The sequence below is a fragment of the Podarcis bocagei genome (genome assembly GCF_964188305.1).
Source record: "Podarcis bocagei genome assembly, chromosome: 6".
In the NCBI taxonomy this organism is placed as follows: domain Eukaryota; kingdom Metazoa; phylum Chordata; class Lepidosauria; order Squamata; family Lacertidae; genus Podarcis; species Podarcis bocagei.
The window spans coordinates 5,626,120-5,641,118 of NC_138130.1; positions in this window are offsets into that span (position 1 = coordinate 5,626,120).

The window sequence follows — 14,999 nt, forward strand, 5'->3', positions numbered from 1 at the left end:
AAAAAATGCAGGGATGTTTTCACTCAATCATGAAATATGATTATTGTTAATTGAGACATAATTGATAATTGATGCAGAAGATGACTAGGAAGTAGCCATAAAGCAGACAGTTCATTCCACAGGGAATGTAATTTTTCTTGGCAAATGTGTCTCCTTTTGAAGATTTCACATAAACATGGATCAACCTTACACGGTATGTAGATTACCGATCTAGCTCTCTATTGTTCGTACTCTGAGAAGTTTCACACCACCTAGATGCTGCTCAGGCATCTGAAAGGCACTTTGAACTACATGGAGCTTAGTCAATGTGCTGCACATGATTAAAAGGATAAGCAAAGTCATTAACAAAACTGACTAATGGACGACTGGCTTCTAAAACTCCCAACTGCCATTGTGATAAAATGAAGGCATTTACTTATTAATTTTCATGCATAGATCTTCAGTGCTTAGCATAGTTTCAGTGTCATTATTCTGGAATGATGCAGGTGGGTGAGGTGTCAGCTGTGTGGTGTGCAGTTTCTTTTCTCTGCTTTTCATTTAGAAAGGTAGCTTCCTTTGCATATCTCTGACCCAAATTTCGGCCACACAATCCTGTGCACGTCTAAGATGTAAGCCTAACTCTTAGTTACTTCCAAGTTGCAAATGATTTCTGCCCTAACATTATCTTTTGTGTGTTTTTACACATAAAACTTTATAGGGAGAATAATCTGGGAGGGAACAGGAACAACCCGTATCTAAATTTTCATCTGTCCTACCATCCCCTCCTGTTAGTGTCATCTCCTTCCATTTTCTATTCCCCTCCATATCCCCATTACTAGCTCATCCCCATTTCCGCACTGGATCTGTACTGTCATCACTATCTGATCATTATCACAATCCTCCCCAACCAAAAATGGCCAGGAAGACAACCAATCTGATATACACTCCAAATTCTAGAAATAGGCTGAAATCATGCAAGAGGCATGTAGGGTATATGATGTGACCAGTTTCTTGATTCTGTGCAGGTCTGGATCTGGTCAGGACCTAGATGGGAGACCAACAAGAAATCCCATTCCTCCAGAAGTTACTGGTAACTTATATGTTGAGCCCTCTGGTCTGGTGATGCTCTTATTGAATGCTGGATCAGTCCATACTAAGACCATACATATTTACAATATGATTTTGGATGAAGGGGCTGACTTGGCATGTATTGCTGAGACTTAGATGGGTGAACTGAGTGGTCCTGACTTATCTCAGCTGGGCCCATCTGGGTGATTTGGACAGCACCAGGAGGTCAAGGAGAGCTGTTGCTATTGTCCATAGAAGCACCATCTCTTCATTTTGGGGTGGCTTTAGCCCAGTGCTGGGCCAGAGAGGAAGACTGGGCTGCTACTGTTCTATCAACCCCACCTCCTGTTGCCCAGTGGCATCCATGACTGAGGTTGTCTCTGGTGTAGTCTTAGACAATCCCAGAACAACAGTTCTGAGTTGCATCAGCATCCACATGGTGATTTTCCATGGGCTAGTGCAGGACTTTATGACCTCCATTGACGATTATTGATAAGATGATATATTAATTATATTTAATCCTCTACAAACCCGGGGGAGAGGGAGTGTTTAGCAAAAAATAAATAAATAGAAAAACAGCTGGTGCTTGTTTTTAAAATGCAGGGCTTGCACATAAAGAACCCAAGCAGCAGAGTTTAAATCCCATCATTAGGCAGATTTAGAGAAGCATAGGAATAGGCTTTTAGACATTCGTGTAATGTGTTCTGGCTACTTGAGGTAACTATCCCCCTTTACTCCAGCTGAAGAGAAACAGACCACACACTGAAGTAAGTTTAAAATATACTTTACTTACAGTCATGCAAGGGAAGCCTCAGACACATGTCTCAGGCAGAGATATTTTGAGGAATATCTGCCTTTGTGCCTGCAGCATGAGAACACAGAGAGAGAAAGGAACAGGAAGCAAGCCTTCCTTCCTCTCAGAAGAGGGGATCACTGAGCCCACTCTAGCAATTTAGAACTCTGTGGTCCTTAACCCCTTCACATACTAACTAGCATTGTTAGGTTTGACTGCAAATCTCCCATATCAATGACAGCTATGGGGCTGTCTAAATTGCCATCAGTCCAATCTATTGGGCAGGGCATACCCTTGATGTAGTGTTTACCCCAAATGATGTGAGAGATGGACCAAAGGCACAGGGTGAAATGCATGGTGAAGTTTGAACTGGTAGTGGCAATTCCCCCATAAGAGTGATGGGCCTGTATGGACCCTCAGAGACTGGTGGAACCTTTAAATGGAAACAGTGCAGAATAATGATAGGATCTGAAACAACTTATATGAAATATGTGTAATAACAATTCTGAAAATCCTACAAATAAAAAACAGTATGTATATGCTTTTGGAGATAACTATACAGAGCATGTGATGGTCAGCTATCAGCAATCCTCAAGATCTTTCCTGGTAGCTGTAGTGACTTCCAAGAAAACTGAATGTGCCTGGGGACAAATACTTTGCTATTCTCTGTGGTTTAACAAAATAAAATGGATTTTTTTTAAGGATATCATTTCTTCCTGTGTCATTGTCAACTGTTCTTTGACCTTGTAAAGTGCTGCTGGGTAGGACACTAATGAGCACAATATTTACATTGTTAATGAACTTAATCAGCAATGTATGCTCAGATTTAGACTAATTTATCACTGTACTGTTTCTTTTGCCTTCTGAGGTTCAAACTATTTCATTCTCTTTTATTAACGGAAGCTGGACCAGCTTTACCTGCTCTACATCTTGTATTGTCTGGGACTAACCGTTCTTGAACATCAAATAAGAATTTTAATGACTTCTAACTAGAATATTAGCCAAGGTCAGTATATGCATATTATGATAATTAAGAATCCTGAAAAATCTTCAGAATGATTTCTACTTATTTAATGGTTCATTGAGTATAAAGGGTATTTTCTCTTTTTACATTTTCATCAGAAGATTTAAAAAATGGCAATAAAAATTAGAGCACACACTCCAATGTAGATGAAACAGGGGCATCTGATTCCTAGATTATAATAGGATTTATATATCTTAGCCTGTATTTCCTCCAACACAGTCCATAATAAGTTTGTTACATACTTCCCAGGAAGGCTATTAAGGAAATCTATTTGATGGAGGAGAGGGGAAATCAGCTACCCCAGGGCAATTCAATAGAAACTTTAGTTTCACTTCAATTATTCATTTATATTCAAATGTATTAAAATAAAGAAGGGCAAATAGATGTTTTTATGATCAAAGGGATGCAGCAACTATTGTGTTTAATTGACTTTGCAAGAAATGACAGTAGAAAAGAGGCCTAATATTAAAATTTCAATTTTGGTTGGTCGAAAAATACAATAAAAGTTTTATGCATCCATCAAAGTAACATGAAAGTGGTTTTGTTTTTTTAGTATATAAATAGCACAATGGGAACATTGGGCATGATCTACAACTTTTGTAAAAGTTTTCAGGAGTTCAGCAGTAGCTAATCTGCTGTCTTATGATTGGGATCAGCTTTTTGGTCCTGTGCTGGTTCACCTTGTAGTGAGCCACTTGAGACTGCAGAAAGGAGAATGAAGAAATTGCAGGACAACTCACTTAGGGTCCATCTTGGCTCCACTTCCAAGCATCCCATTGGAACCTCATGACCAGCATCAGGTATAAATAGTACTAGGCCAGCTTTAGTCATTGCCTTGGCAACAGCTAGACTGTGTTTTTGTGGTCTTGTTCCAAGTCTTACTGCGCATAAGCTTGCCTCAACTTCCTCTCTTTACCTCTGTCCTCAGCTGCTGGTTTCCTTCCCAGTTTGCCTCCCAGTTACCCTAACAACCCTAACATTCCCATTTCAGCTTGCTCCCCTTTGGATGGACTTTGGCTATGAAATTAATCTGAGAGTGATACTATTATGTATTTCTTCTGGTGGCTGTCTATCTCTGTTAAGTTTCTCATATGCTTAGCAGGCTATGACCCAAACTGACACTTTTGTCCTTCCTGATATCTTCATTTTCTCTAACAAAAAGTCTTATTTCTCTGCCTGATACTCACAGTCAAAGAAGAAGAAAAAGCTTGCAGTCAATTAAATGTGCAACGAGTTAAATGATACATTACTATTGTGTCGGTATAAAAGTGTAAAGGCCTGAATAGTGCTGTACTTCAACAATACAAAGACCTACTGCAGTCCAAAATGAACAACTTGCAGAAATAAGTCTTACATTCATCAAGAGACTCCATCTCCTCCAGGCCTGAGATGCAAAAGGTAAAGATGAAGTTCTTCACTGCACACAGACTGAGGAAGAATGAGAAGAGAGAGGTTTCCACAAGAACATTGCCCACACACTGGGGTCACACCTGGCAGCCACATCCCTCAGTACCAAGGCCGAATGCCTTTTGTCCATGTGTTTGACAAAGACTGGGCCCTGCTGGCACACTAAACTACACACAGAAAGCTTCTCCACATGCAAGAAGATCATCTTGTGTGGATAAGCTCTTAAATTATCAAATTATCTATAATAGCAAATTATATACTATAGAAAGAAGACATAGAAATCTGCATGAAGACCACGCAGAAAATAATAATAAAACAAGGCAACATGACCCTACAAAATTCTGAAACTTTGAGTGGAATGTTCATTTTCTTAAGCAGCATGCTTCATGCAGTGCAATCTTCTGCAGATTTTCTGAGAAGTTCCACTAAGGTCAATGGGATTCCCTTCCTTCTAAGTGTATTTAGGGTTGCTGGGCAGAGCTGAAGGGATCTAATTGTTTTTCCAGAATTTTGGACAGTTCCGCATCCTAACCCTTTTTCTACACAGCTATCATTCACCAATGTCTTCTTGCTTCTGCCACCAACAGCAAGCTATACGAGCTGATGAAACATTTCAGCCAAAGAAATGCAATTTGCAAAAGCTGACAAATTTGGTTAACATAAGGTACTGTTCCTCAATTTTAGAGGATCGCCCATCAGGCCATAACATTCTCTCCTAGGGAGATACCACCTCCCCTCTTCTTCCCCAAAAATGGTGGGAATGGCATTTTTGTTCTAAATGTAAGGAAATATATATGAATTAATACAATGGCAGATTCAGTATCTTAAGGTTGTAGGACGTGGTTTTGCAAACAGAATTCTCTCCTCTGCGGAGAAATGGGTCTGCCCCCCTTTTCCATTGCTTTCAACTTGAGTGCACAAAAAGGCATTCCCGTTAAAGTGCTGAGACACTGGCTCTTCTAATTCTAAAACCCTTTATCATGAAATTGATGTTCCAAATGCAACTAGGAGACATGAGAGAGAATTCCTATATAGCGGAGGGTGGGGGGATAGATTGCTACCTTCTTGAGACAGTGCTTGCCTTCACTGAAATAGCTGCCATCTTCACTTCGCACAGAGAAATTGGGAAATCCACCAAGAGGTCATACTCAAACAAAACAAAGAATAAGGTAATTGATGATTGAGCCAGTGTGTTGTAGTGGTTAAGAGTGGTGGACTCGTAATCTGGTGAACTGGGTTCGCTTCCCCGCTCCTCCATATGCAGCTGCTGGGTGACCTTGGGCTAGTCACACTTCTCTGAAGTCTCTGAGCCCCACTCACCTCACAGAGTGTTTGTTATGGGGGATGAAGGGAAAGGAGAATGTTAGCCGCTTTGAGACTCCTTAAAGGGAGTGAAAGGCGGGATATCAAATCCAAACTCTTCTTCTTCTTCTTCTGAATGCGGGGGTAACTTTATTACAGGAAGTTATACCTGGCATCCTAACACAAGCCAGTGCTGTATATAAAGACTAGACATCTCCACACTGGATGACCATTATATTAGTTCCACATAACACCACCACTTTTTCTGCCATTGTCAAATAGTGGTAGGGAATGGCATTTCCATACAACCAATGACAATCCAGTGTAATGAATGAATCTATGGCACTTATCTGACAGCTTCACTTGTTCTCTACCCACTAATCTAGCTCTCCAAAGAATTAATATAATGTTCTAAGCCACTGAGCAGCTTCATAAAGCTGCCTTTAAAAATACATTTGTCAGGGAAAATGTATCTTCCTTTATCTCTCTATGGGTATATTCTTATGACACCAGAGCAGATGGCAGCAGTTGCCCCAGCATTCTAAGCTGTCGATATTTTGCTTCCTGCTGCTGCCGGCCAATTAAACTTCTAGAGTTCCTGCTGACATGAGTGGCAGTTTGAAAATGATGTGAATGGTTCAAAGGGATTGAACACTGGAAGAAATATGGTGAAGCCTTCAAAATTTACCAGCAATAACAAATACGAAATAGAGAAATTAAGGGCTAGGATACATGCGATGGTTACTATAAGGAAAGCACTGAAAAGGGCTTCCCTGTGGTGAGAGATCCCCACATGGCTTGTATCTTCTAAAGTGTTCATGGTATGATCTTCCTGTTTCCGTATCACCTCCACTGTGTCTCAGCATCTCTACCTTACCACTTGTCATGCTGGCAGATTACATCAACAACGCTTGGTTCTCAGGACCAGAATTCATCATAAAGGCCCCTCTGCTGGGACGGAGATGAGAGTGTCCTTGCATCTGAATGCCTCAGAGCAATGAGGCTCTGAGATGTGCTAAGTCAATGTCCCTTGTGCCCAAATGCAATCAGAACAACACCTGCCAACCATGATTAATTGACAATACTGAGAGCCCTAAGTGCCAGTGTAACCATCTGGCCACAGTACCTGCTCACTCATTGTCTATGAACTCCTTTCAGAAAACATCCTGACATCTGCACCACTGTTGTTTCCCATGAAATGTCTTGTGCCTTTCGTTTTTAAAAAATGTATCCTCATATTCCTATGCTTCATGTGCTTTCAAGAGCACATGGGTGACATCATCTCTGCCCATGTCTCTCTTGAAGTTCATGTCTAGGTGCCCATCTTTGCACATCATCACCCTGCATTCCTGCCCTATGGAAGCCCTACTACAGCCTAGGAACACCCAAACTTCCCCAGTCCCACCCGAAGGTCCTGGCTGAGTACATAGTCATGTGGGGTTTTATCCTGCATTTTTATTATTTATTTATTTATTCAATTTATATACCGTCTCTCATCTGTAGATAAAAACACAAAATAGATAATAAAAAGAACAACAACAACCCAATAACCCCTTCTTCCCAGCCCCCCTCCAACAAATACATTCAAAAGGATATACAGGATGTTAGCCAACCAAATGCCTGGTGAAAGAAGAACATTTTCACATGGCCTATAACATGTATAGCAAAGGCACCAGGTGAGCATTCCACAAATGGGGAGTCACTGCAGAAAAGTCCCGTTCTCATCTTGCCACCCTCCAGCACACAAAGAAAGGCCTCAGATGATGATGATTGTGGGATCCAGGAAGGCTCAGAGAGGTGGTATTGAGGTCCTGAGCTATTTAACGCTTTATAGATAAAAACCAGCACTCTGAATTGGGCCCGGAAACTAATTGGCAGCCAAGGGGTCCTCTTCTATGGCTTGGGAACATATAATTTCCTTTTCCTGAATGTGACCAGTCACAGAAGATTCCCTCTATGTCTGCCATCTCAAAAGATTAAGGATAGGCAACAAACCCATTTCTATCTTTTAATTCTTTCTCCACTTCATCCCCTCTTTTCATTCTTCCTCTCTTTTTGAGGAAGTATTCAAACTTGTACCCTGTAAAAGGGATTTCTTAATTTGGGGTTTCTTTTGCCTTCCTCTCAAACTCCATTTTCTGAGCTAAATCCTGAAAACTTGGGTCTGTCTTTTCTCTAAGAATTCTTATAGTGGTGATGTTCCACTATCTAGGCCAAGGGTCCTAGATTACATATGCTAGCTTTTGTTAACTTGGCAAAGTTATTAGGTTTCTTAGCCAGCTCTGTTCTATCGTCCGGCAGAAAAAGAGCCATGGGTTGCAAAAGGAACAGGTTTGCTTTAGTTCCATACGATCACAATTTGCTCTTGTGGGAAGAACTATTTGGACATGGGATCAAGTCCACATATCACTATGCTCAAACAAGTGTTGTACCCTGTCTTAACCCCCCAAGCCCTGCTTTACATTTCCCTTTTGTGGGGCGGGGGGAGGAGTTCATGGAGTCACACAATCCTGTTGGCAAGTACTTCCAAATATTCTAGGTGAGGCAGCAACCTATTGCTGCAGGCACCTACACATACTTCATCAAGTTCTTACCTTCAGATGAATGATCCTGGTAAGGGTCTAACCATTTGTGATTCTAAGTGGCATGGAAATGCACCCCATGACATTGCAACCACTGGCCCATGGTGCAACACCACTTTGTTGTGACAAAGACTGGCCTCAAGGTCTTCTTCATATGAGCTGCATTCTACCCAGGAGGTGACTAATGACCCTCCGGATGTGGATGGACTCAATCCCATCAGCACCAGCCAGCACAGCTGTTCTGCACCTTCACTTTGAAAATGACTGTTTGGTTTGCAAATTAGTAGACAGCAGGACAATAGCAGGATAATAAGTGCAAGATTTTGTGATTAAAAGATACACTAAAATGCCACAAGGTCAGCTATATTTCTTTATATTGCTTCACATAGGGCTAGAAAGTTGGCAAACAGAAAATATTTTAGCAATACTCTAAAAGTCTTCCAAATATACATATATCTTTGCTACATTTGGTACAATCATCTTCATCAAGAAGCAAATTTATGCTCTCTTTCCATATCATTGCAACTACAGATCATCTGACAGGGCTGGCATGAAATGGTTCTATATCCTTCTGCCCCCTCTCTCCCCGACATGATTTCTTGTGACATTTCAAAGAACATGAAATAAAACATTTCCTTAGCTTGTACTTTTGGTATGGTGGGTTTTCTTCTGGCAGTCATAAATCACTTGGTTGGAGTGCTGCACCATTTGTTTTAAACCTTTCATCTGCAAAGGATTTGTTTTCAATCAATGAAAAAATACCCAGGTCTGAATTCATTTGATGCCTTATGACAAATTCAGATAACCCTGGAGAGTGGCTAAAGAGTTATCACTCATTGAGGGCAATCTGTTGCACTGATTTCTAAACCAAACCAAGGACCTGATAAACTTTGTATCCGGTCCCTGGGAGGAGTGTTGTCTGAGTGCTCAAGAAGTTGGACTCAGGGGCAATATGGCTAGAGTCTGGGTGCACCCAAGAGTCTTTTGCTTAGGAGATGGGATCTCCTTTTTGGTGCTCTTCAGGTAGGGAAGGAAACTGATTTTATCAATGTTTTTCACAGGTGCTACTTCATGGGAAATTGTGCTTCTGTCCAAATCCCAGATTTGTGTCTCTGTAGCATTTGTATGTGGCATGATTTGTCTGCTTAATCCACACTGAAGTGTGCCTAAGGCACCCGCCTTAGATTGTACAAGTAATATGATGTAGTGGAAAAAAATCAAGGAGGTGTCAGGTGTGTCAGGTTTGCCTTGCGCAGCCAACCCTTCCTGTGAGTCCTCACAGGAGCACTCCTGCCCATGGAGCTGGATTGCCCAGATTGACCTCTTGACCTCTTGACCCTTGACCTCTTGACCCTGCAATCCCTACACAGATCTGGCTGGCACAGGGCACAAAACCACAGCTCGCCCCTATACACGAAGCCAAGCCAGAGCACAACTAAGTGCAGTACAGCCATCTTCTCAGAAAAACTCTTTACAAGGTCAAGAGGTCAAGACACGAAAGCTTTAGCAACTAATCCACACCTAACGACCCTCCTAAGTGGTACTCAGAATATCACTCAAGTAATCACTCAAGATATCCCTCAAGTAATTAATGAACAAAAGAAGAAAAGGCACATTAACCTAGGAACTTCCTCTCTGCCCAGAACGTTGGAGGCTATACACCACACCCCCTCAACAGTATTTATAGGAACTCAAACACTGAGATCCTGCTCTGTTCTAGTAACAAGAAGCCGAAAGCACCAGCCTGAAGATGACGAGTGAGACCTCGTCGAAACGTCGCCTAGACACCCCAACTCTTACACGGGAAGACACCCGAAGACACCAAAACCTACATTCCTGTACCCGTGAAAATCTACGAAAGCAATATATATATATATATATATATATATATATATATATATATATATATATATTCCCTCATATATTGTCTACCAAAGATCCTTTAAGAACCTGCAGTGGTAATTGGCAAAACATATGGCAGTCACTGCTGGGGGTGGAAAAACCTATTAATTTCACACACAGACCTTTATATTCCCATTTGTTTAGTTCTTGCGGATTACCCCTGTGGCAGTCCTGCAGCCAATCTGGTGCCAAACGTATTGCTCTGCTTTCATTGGGACCACTTCAGCGAGGCCAAGAGGGGGAGTCTTGTGATCTGGGCAGGATCTCTAAGCACACTGTCCAGGCTTGCGCCTCAGAAAGGCCACTTTGGTCTGCTAGCACAGCAGTTTGACTTCATCCCGGAGGCGCACTGCATTGCCTCTTGAGACAGACAGATGCCAACAACAGTTCTCCTCACAAAAATGCATCTTAGTGTGCCTTTCTCCTTTTTGCAAGCAATTTTATGTCATATAATGCATTTGCACATGTCATTTCCACCAATATATGCATTTGTTCACGCACCTTCCCCTAATATATGTATTTCCAAACACACTTTTTGTTGGAGAGCTTCGCTGCAGAATGTGTTGAGGTTTAAGTTCACCTATTGTTTAAATGTGAATCAGGCTGCTTTGCACTTAAATGCAAACAAAATGGATTTTCCCCACTTCCACAGCAGAAGGGCACCTTCCAACACCGCTGGAGACAGAAGGGAAGTTCTGTACTACATGGGTACAGCTTGAGCTGCAGCTGCTTCCCCTGCCAAGTCATCTTTATATGGTACTTCAGAATTCAAACGGAAACTGTTCTGGAAGTCTATTCGACTTCCAAAATGTTTGGAAACAAAGGCTCGGCTTCTGGTTGGCTGCAGGAAGCCATGAAAATTGCATCGGACATTCAGGTTCCAAAGAACGTTCACAAACAGGAATGTTTGACTTGCAAGGAGTTTGGGTTCCAAGGTATGATTGTACAAGTATTGCCATCCTGGCACCAACTGAAAACATGACCTTCTCACCTCAAGGAATGCATTTCCTTCACTGGAACCAGCCATCACGGGCCAAGATTTAGATTCTCTCTGCCCCTCCTTTGAGGTGTGATTTCTAAAAATCTAATACCAGGTGCCCAGCCTCAGAGAAGGTTGGGGTTAGAGAGGCCTAGATGCCAATAAGAGACATTTTCTGGTGTTTCCTCCAAGCCAAGAGTGGAGCAGGGGAATCTTCTGACCTTCTGCACAACCTTTTCTTCCTCTTCACTTCCACTCCTTCCTGCTTCTGAGCAACTTCCTGGCCAGCTGTTCTCCCTTCCACCTCTTTCTCTTTCTCCTTTTCCTCTGCCATCTCCTCTTAGCATCATTATTATCTGTGAGGCAGTGTGGTGTAATGGTTACAGTGCTGGACTAGGACCTGGGAGACTAGAGATCAAATCTTTAACTCTGTATTCAAACTTCAGCTCCATACCTCTATTCAACAAACCTTGATGGCCTATGTGTCTTTATTTAAGATTAAAATGAGAATTTTGCTTGTTTTTGGCATCCATCTGTCGTGGGAGAGTTACAGTGCCTGCTGTGGCTGTAGAAACTGAGAGAGACATGGTTTATTGTAGCTGGGGCACATGAAGGCATCCGGCTGTGCTGCTGCAGGTGCACTATGGCACTGCTTCTCTTTGCGCTCCCCCCAGCAGTTGTTCCTCTTCTGGTCACTGCTGTGTGTCTCCAGGCACTGCAGTTGTCTGCGAGGGATTCCAACACAGCAGGGTTGATGTTGCCAGCTTTCACGTCTCTTTTGCAGACATCTTTGTAGCTTTGTGACTCTCAAAATGAGAATTACACAAATATTATAGAAGGAAAGTGGTATGTGCCTTACAATATTTTGCAGACAGAAATAGGGACATATAACACCCCAATTCTTATACAGTATTTAAAAACATGTTCAGAGCCCCTCCTCACTATGTCACACAACTCTTCCTTCTGCGTACTTCATTGATTACATCAGCAGTAGTCTGACATCCACCAATTTAAAAGCTGGGACATTATTAGTTGTTTTGATTAAATAGTATAGATTTTAATTAAATCTATATTAGGAAAACACAATTTTCCTACAATAGATACCAACAGCTGAACATTTATCGCAGCAGCTGCAGCGTGCAAATAGCAGGCCAGTGATTCTCTCCTCTGAGATATAACTTCTGAAGCGTTAGATGGCCCTGAAGAAAGTCTAACAACAAGTATGGCCACCCAAACCCAGATGAAGCTGATGGACTATATGGAACTGGCAGAAATGACTGGCAGAATCCGAGACCAGGGAGAAGAGGCGGTGGAAGAAGATTGGAAGAAATTTAAAGACTATCTACAGAAATATTGTAACATTAATGAATGTTAGAATGATGTTGGATAGAAATTAAGTGGTTTCCAGCTGTAATGCTTTAAGGGAATATGAAAAATGGGTTGTTAATAGGGAAAAATCTAATGTTCCTATTTTAAGACCAAAGATTAGGATAAACAAAGAGGGTAAGGATTTGCTGAGCCAACAAATTGAACTGGAATACAAAAAAGGGAGGTATGAGGAGGTCCGGGAAACAAGCTAAGGAAAATAAGTAATAGAAAAATGGAGTGGTTTTTAATCATTTTTATTTTGTATTTTTTTCTTTTTCTTTTTGTATTGTAATATCTTTAAAAAATCTTAATAAACATCTTATAAAAAAACACACAAACCCAGGTGGTGCTGAGGGTGTGTGTGGAAAGCGTGGATGAGCCTCTCCACCAGACGTGGCAGCCACCGTCAGCCTTGCCGCAGCTGCCACCTGCCCACTTCACGTTCAGGCCAACAGAAGTCATGGGGCAAGGAGTGGGCAAAACTCAGGTGGCCCTGTTGCCATCATGTGATGACACTGGTCCAGTCTGGGCGCAGTCCTGATTGACACCTTCCACCCCAACTGCAATGCATGGTGTGGCTCTCAGTGCTTCTGTAGACACCCCCCCCCCCCACAAGCCCTCCTGGGCCAGGAGGGAAGTTCAGATTGTTCCCTTACATTATTTTTTAGACAAGGTATCCTCTGAATGAAACTATGGGAAGTGATTTATGGGGAACAGTTGATAGAAAACCAGTAAATAGTGGGTGTTTATGCTTACTAGAAAGTACAAAATTAGGTAGAAACCAATGGTCAAATGCTCATCTTTTTGTTAAACACAGGAACTTCCTCTTTTGACACTTATTCAGCTATTTTTATGCCACCTTTCTAGGCAAAAAAAGTCATCTCAAGGCAGTTCACAAATAAAAACATGGAAGAAGTTACAAGATAAAACACAATACACAGATGATTTAGAACTGGCACTCAATTTAGCACTGGGCAGCTGCCAATTTAATTCCCCACAATGCTCCCTACTTAACCTTGCTTTGAGGCAGTTTGGGAAATGTAATGGTGCTGACTAGTTTGTTGTTGTGCCACCACTCACGTCCAGGTCAAGATACTCATAGACAGGGTCCCACCAAAGAGTGAACTATCAAAGGCCCCTGAAACTTGCAGTTGGTTCTGTAGGTAGTGACATGCTCAAGAAATGAGCAGACACAATGAAGAATCAGGCCTTCCTGAAGAATAAACACATATGACTGAAAACAGAAGAGGAAAAGTAATGACCCCACAGGAGCCAAATCACCAATTGTAAAATAACTAAATAAAAATAAAAATGCAAACTAGTTGTTGAGTGTTAAGGAACAATGCATGCTTTAGTATTCTATGTTTACTCTCAAGCACCATGTTCCTTTTTATTATCAAAATAACTCCCATGTTTCCCAGTACCATAATTACAAGACCTTTTCCTATCCTTTCTTTTTCTTCTTTTTTCTTTTCCTTTCGCAATTAATGAGCTTTCTCAAGGTCAATTGAAGGGAGTCTTCATTCATTAATTTTCACCAGCAGCTTGAGGCCTCCCTTCCACCACATATTTTTCATCTGTAGATGGGGGAGTCACAAGGTCCTTTTTAATAATCACAGCATCTCAGGGGGATGCAAGCAGGAAGAGCACCAAGGACTCACCGAGGCTCAGTTAACTGCTCATACTCTTCAGCCAAGCAGTTATTAAAACTTTAAGGTTCAATGATCCATTGGTTGGGAGATCTATACTCTCCACCTCTGTGTTATGCAGAATGTGCCTGTGTCATAGCAGAGCACTATTGATTTAGGGAGAAAGGGAAAATTAGCTGAAGAATGTGTTGGAGATCTAACTTGTTAATGAGCTTAGGGAATGATTCATGCTTCTGCAGTGTTCAGTGCTGCTGGAAATTACGTGAAATGAGACACATACTCATAAATGATCTATTGTGGATGTCTGCAGGATGAGCACCTGACCTGTCCCTTTCATTTTTGCAGAGCTGTAAGAATTTCAACAGTTGCAACTTTTCTCCTTCCTGCATAACAAGCTGCACCCATCACAACTCACACATGGCATGATTATTAAATAGAACCCCCTCCCCCGTTTTGGTTCTGATCACCCTAAAAAGCACAGGGCCAGATTCAGACTCAAGTGAGATTCCTTAATCTATAGGTCCTGGCAGCATGGTGAAGCTGTGGTACAATGGCTATATCACTTATCCATCACACTCCCATCTGATCAGCAACTAAATGATGAATGTAAGAATGCACCAAACTGAAAAAAACCTGCTAAACAACACTCAGAATTCTATCCTTTGGTATACAGACATAGTTGATATGCCTCTGGGGTTGGGAAGCACAGCCTTTCTTTATTATTAATAATAATTCAATGTGTTTGTCCTCCTAATTAAATATGACCTTGGGAGACTAACATACACAACTTTAAGAATCCATCAAGTTCAACAATACAACAGCAATTCCACCACAGCAACAACAGCAACACGTAAACAGCAGTAATTATGATTAAAAATATTGAGATCCTGCTATTCAATGGTTTTGTGTGGATAAAGTGCTATGGAGAGTTAATGGCAAACTGCTC